Raw genomic sequence first — 6019 nt, 5'->3', positions numbered from 1 at the left:
ATCTCTGTAGAGGACTATTTGCCCACTCTTTGCAGAATTATTTTTATTCAGCCACATTGGAGGGATTTCGAGCATAAACGGCCTGTTTAAGGTCCAGACATTGACTAGGCCACTCCAAAACCTCCATTTAGTTTTTTTTCAGCCATTCAGTAGTGGACTTGCAGGTGTGCTGCTGATCAATGTCCTGCTGCAGTACGCTTGAGGCCTGGCTATGAGCTGAGCGCTGCGTAGGAGAAGAAGACCGCGGCAGTATCCCCTGGGTGGAGCCTAACTATGAAGATACCGGAGGCTATAACCGGAGAATGGAGCGGCGCCCGGGGATAACAGTAAGTGCAGGGGGATCCCTGGGCGTCGCTCTACACGTCTGTATAGTCAGTTTAGAGGCTTTATTCTGGTGAAAGGTCTTCTTTAAGGCCAGAAACTGATGGCTAGACATTCTCCTTCAGGATCTTCTGGTAGAGGGCAGAATTCTTGGTTCCATCAATTACAGCAAGTCGTCCAGGTTCTAAAGCAGCAAAGCAGCCCCAGACCACTACACTACCACCATGTTTCACTGTCGGTATGATTTTCTTTTTCTGAAATCCTGTGTTATTTTTACTCCAGATGTAACAGGATGCATACCTTCCAAAATATTCCACTTTTGTCTCATCAGTCCAAAGAATATTTTCCCAAAAGGCTTGGGGATTATCAAGATGTTTTTTTTTTGTAAATTTGAGACCGGCCTTTGTGTTCATTTTGTTCAGCAGTGGTTTTCGACTTGTTTTTCTTATTGTTGAAGCATGAACACTGACCTTAACTGAGGCAAGTGAAGTCTGCAGCGCTTTAGATGTTGTTCTGGGTTCTTTTGTGACCTCCTGGATGATCCTGGATTGATGCGCTCTTGGAGTAATTTTGGTAGGCCGGCCACTCCTGGAAAGGTCCATCACTGTTCTATGTTTTCTCCATTTGTGGATAATAGCTCTCACTGTGGTTTGCTGGAGTTCCAAAGCCTTAGAAATAGATTTGTAAACTTTTCCAAAGTGAGAGATGTCAATTACTTTCTGTTTTATGTGTTCTTGAATGTATTCAGATTGGGGTATGATGTGTTGCTTTTAGAGATATTTTAGCCTACCTCATATGGTCAGACAGGTTCTATTTAAGTGAATTCTTGATTCTACAGGTCCAGTAGTAATCAGGCCGGGTCGTGGCTAGTGAAATTGAACTCAGGTTTCCAAAAACTGTGGTTATTCACAATTAATTCATGGGGGGGGGGGGATTATTTATACATAGGGCCAAGTTGTAAAAACTGCTTTTAGTATTTACTCAGGTTACCTTTGTCTGATATTCAAGTTTGATAATCTGAAACATTTAATTGTGACAAATGTGCAAAAACAAAAGAAATCTGTAAGGGGGCAAATACTTTTTTGAAGCACTGTATCACTGCCATTATGCCTTCCTGTGGTATGTTTACATTGGGCAGAATTCATGATGTGCCATGTTTTGTCCCTGTAGTAGCTGTGAATGCTGCACTGAGACTGCTTTTTCAGATCTTACAAATGGAAAGTAAAATGCAAAAGGGGTTTGCGGGATTCAGGAAACCCCAGCTAAAAGACAGCCACAACAGTACGCAGTGCATCCAAATCATTAAAAAATACTTTATTTGTTATGCAAATGAGGGTTTCAGTGCACCAAGAGTCATGGCGAGTACTGGAAAGATGAGGAGCTGAGGTGCAGCGAGGGGCTAGACCCTGCCCTTGAAGCCCTCATTTTCAAAAAGAATAAAAGTCTGTTTCTCTGTTATGTCACCCGCAACCATTTTTGGACAAAAGCAGCCTTGCCTGGAATCTTTAAACAGCATGATCAACCATGTCAGGCAGTATGCCTGGTTAAATAGGGTTGAGCCTGCTGAGAAGTGATCTTTAAATGCAGATAATAATCTGGATGATATTGATAATTGTGGCTTTAATGCTACAGGATTTATTATTTGTAAAAAGAATTGTCTCCTTTAAATCAGAATTATAATAATAAATAAAAGACACGTCATGTTGCCCACGACTCACTTCTTTTCTGATTGGCTGCAGCGGTCACAAAGTGTAAGTAGTTCAGCTAATCAGTGGCAGTTTGAAGCAGACATACAGTACATAGTGCTAACTGTAACTGCTGAGGTACCACTTCTCAGCCTACCTCTCATCTCCCTGCATATACTATTCTAATGAATGTGCTGTTTTACAGGTAAACTGTATTTAATGGATCTGATTTATCAAAACTATCTAAAAGAAAAAACGTTTGTTACCCATAGCAAAACATCCCAACCCAGCTTTCATTTTACCAGATCAGCTTAAGAAATGAAAGCCGAGCTCTGATTGATTGCTATGAGTAACAAACAGTTTTTTTACTTAATACCCCTATTCTCCACCCCATCGTATTGAGTAGTGGGTTCTGTCAGTGTGGGTCTACTGTGGGTTACACTACGTCAGTAGAAGGGTATTGAGTAGTGGATGCTCCTGGTGTGGGTGTGCCTTGTTCTCTAGGTCAGCCACAAGTGGTGTGCGGGGGAAGCAAAAAAATAAAAATTTATATATATATATATATATATATATATATATATATATATTTTGCAAAAACAATGAAGCAACATGCTGAAGGGAGTCCACATCTTCTGCCCTAGGAGAATTTTCATCCTGCAATTGTTTCTGCATTTGAATGTTTCATGAAAAAATGAAAGAAATGACCCAAGAGTTTTCTAGAGCCCACTGTATTTTTTGCACAATGGGCATACAGGGGACAGAGATGGCACACAGGGACAGAGTGGTGACATACCCAAGGGGCAGTGCTGGCACACACAGGAGAGTGGTGGCATACCCAAGGGTTAGAGTGATGGCATATTAGGGGATAGGGTTTTCTAGAGGCCGTGGCATTTTTTTCACACAACATACTTTAATGCTGGTATGGATATTAAGCAGAAATTGGAGCCTTTTAGGTCTTTAGAGGATTTCCAAGATTTATCCTCTAATTGTGAAAAGTCTATAATAAAAGCTGATACACAAAAATATCTTAAAATGTTGGATAATTATAAAGTTAAAGTCATTTTTTGAGGCATTTTTATATTATTGAATTGTACTCATTTTGAGCTAAAATCATTTTTTCAATTGGTCTTTATTAAAAATATTGAACCCTTTTCTCTGTACATACCAGAAATGCTCTAGGAGCAGCCTCTGGATTTTCTCTTTTCCGTCAGTTGGGGAGCTGACAGGCTCATTATCTATGCTCTCTGACATAATAAGCACTCATTATAGCTCAGTTCTTATCTTACTAATAAGAATGTGGTATAAATAAGTGTTTTTGACCTCTTAGTAGTTTAGATATAAGGTTTATTAATGACCGGCACAAAGTAAAAGTACTGGTCACCAGGACAAAGGCTCAGGACAACCAGGACAAAGGCTTTTATATATATATATATATATATATATATATATATATATATATATATATATACACTGCTCAAAAAAATAAAGGGAACACTTAAACAACACAATGTAACTCCAAGTCAATCACACTTCTGTGAAATCAAACTGTCAACTTAGGAAGCAACACTGAGTGACAATCAATTTCACATGCTGTTGTGCAAATGGGATAGACAACAGGTGGAAATTATAGGCAATTAGCAAGACACCCCCAATAAAGGAGTGGTTATGCAGGTGGTAACCCAGACCACTTCTCAGTTCCTATGCTTCCTGGCTGATGTTTTGGTCACTTTTGAATGCTGGCGGTGCTTTCACTCTAGTGGTAGCATGAGACGGAGTCTACAACCCACACAAGTGGCTCAGGTAGTGCAGCTTATCCAGGATGGCACATCAATGCGAGCTATGGCAAGAAGGTTTGCTGTGTCTGTCAGCGTAGTGTCCAGAGCATGGAGGCGCTACCAGGAGACAGGCCAGTACATCAGGAGACGTGGAGGAGGCCGTAGGAGGGCAACAACCCAGCAGCAGGACCGCTACCTCCGCCTTTGTGCAAGGAGGAACAGGAGGAGCACTGCCAGAGCCCTGCAAAATGACCTCCAGCAGGCCACAAATGTGCATGTGTCTGCTCAAACGGTCAGAAACAGACTCCATGAGGGTGATATGAGGGCCCGACGTCCACAGGTGGGGGTTGTGCTTACAGCCCAACACCGTGCAGGACGTTTGGCATTTGCCAAAGAACACCAAGATTGGCAAATTCGCCATTGGCGCCCTGTGCTCTTCACAGATGAAAGCAGGTTCACACTGAGCACATGTGACAGACGTGACAGAGTCTGGAGACGCCGTGGAGAACGTTCTGCTGCCTGCAACATCCTCCAGCAATGCCAGCATGACTGTTTTGGCATTGGGTCAGTAATAGTGTGGGGTGGCATTTCTTTGGAGGGCCGCACAGCCCTCCATGTGCTCGCCAGAGGTAGCCTGACTGCCATTAGGTACCGAGATGAGATCCTCAGACCCCTTGTGAGACCATATGCTGGTGCGGTTGGCCCTGGGTTCCTCCTAATGCAAGACAATGCTAGACCTCATGTGGCTTGAGTGTGTCAGCAGTTCCTGCAAGACGAAGGCATTGATGCTATGGACTGGCCCGCCCGTTCCCCAGACCTGAATCCAATTGAGCACATCTGGGACATCATGTCTCGCTCTATCCACCAACATCATGTTGCACCACAGACTGTCCAGGAGTTGGCAGATGCTTTAGTCCAGGTCTGGGAGGAGATCCCTAAGGAGACAGTCCGCCACCTCATCAGGGGCATGCACAGGCGTTGTAGGGAGGTCATACAGGCACGTGGAGGCCACACACACTACTGAGCCTCATTTTGACTTGTTTTAAGGACATTACATCAAAGTTGGATCAGCCTGTAGTGTGTTTTTCCACTTTAATTTTGAGTGTGACTCCAAATCCAGACCTCCATGGGTTGAAAAATTTGATTTCCATTTTTTTTATTTTTGTGTGATTTTGTTGTCAGCACATTCAACTATGTAAAGAACAAAGTATTTCAGAAGAATATTTAATTAACTCAGATCTAGGATGTTATTTTTGTGTTCCCTTTATTTTTTTGAGCAGTGTATATAAATGATAACATTACATATAAGAATGGTCCATACAGAATCAGCCACTATCCTCAATGCCCAGGGCAAAATCTAATTTCTCTCATGACAGACCCCTGATACCCACATCCTGGGTCTGGCATAATGACCCCTGCTGTTTAAAAAGGAATTGGATACCCGAAATTCTCTTGGTATTTTAAATAAGAAAAAAAACTTAATATAAAAAACAATGTCATCCTGACAAAATGTTATCTATGAAACATACTGTAAGAATGATGTCACAAATGCTCACCTGAAATGAGGAATCGTCTAGGCCTGGAAGATAGGTAAGGCTACTTTAACACTAATGGCATCCTTCTGGCGGGAAACAGCCTTCCGGATCCGTGCTAGTGCACCGTGCTGGCGGAAATCCGGGTCTGGTCGCCTCTTTGCATGTTTGCCGTGCTGCTGCTAGTGTGAAACTAGCCTGAGGAGTCCAATGGCTGAGACAATCTGGAATAGTGGAGTAACAGAAGCAAGCAGTGTCAAGTAACAGTCCGGGTTGGTAACAGGTAAAGACAACAATTTAGAATTAGGCAGAAGCGTGGTCAGGTAACAATCCAAGTTCAGTACACAAGTAAACACAGCAGTTTAAGATGACGCTCAGAAGCTAGATAGAAGCAGGAAGCACAATAATCTGGCAAGCAGGGAGTGGCAAGGTCTCTTTTATATACAGGGGTGGACTGGGAACGGAAAGTGGCCCTGGAAAAAATACTAAGTGGCCCCGTTTTGTAGTCAGGTCCAAATTGATGGAAGGCAGGGCCAGCAATACCATATTGTGACACATTATACCACCCCAACAGAGCCAAATACCACAGTCCAACAAAAAATACTGCATAAAATATATCAGCAAAAAATTCCACTGGCTGGCTGTGAGGAGAGCTCAGGCGGCCCCCTGGGCATCGGCCCACCGGGAAATTTCCCTGTAAGGTCTA

Source organism: Bufo bufo, chromosome 1, assembly GCF_905171765.1.
Source record: "Bufo bufo chromosome 1, aBufBuf1.1, whole genome shotgun sequence".
Taxonomy (NCBI): domain Eukaryota; kingdom Metazoa; phylum Chordata; class Amphibia; order Anura; family Bufonidae; genus Bufo; species Bufo bufo.
This window is presented reverse-complemented; position numbering follows the sequence as displayed.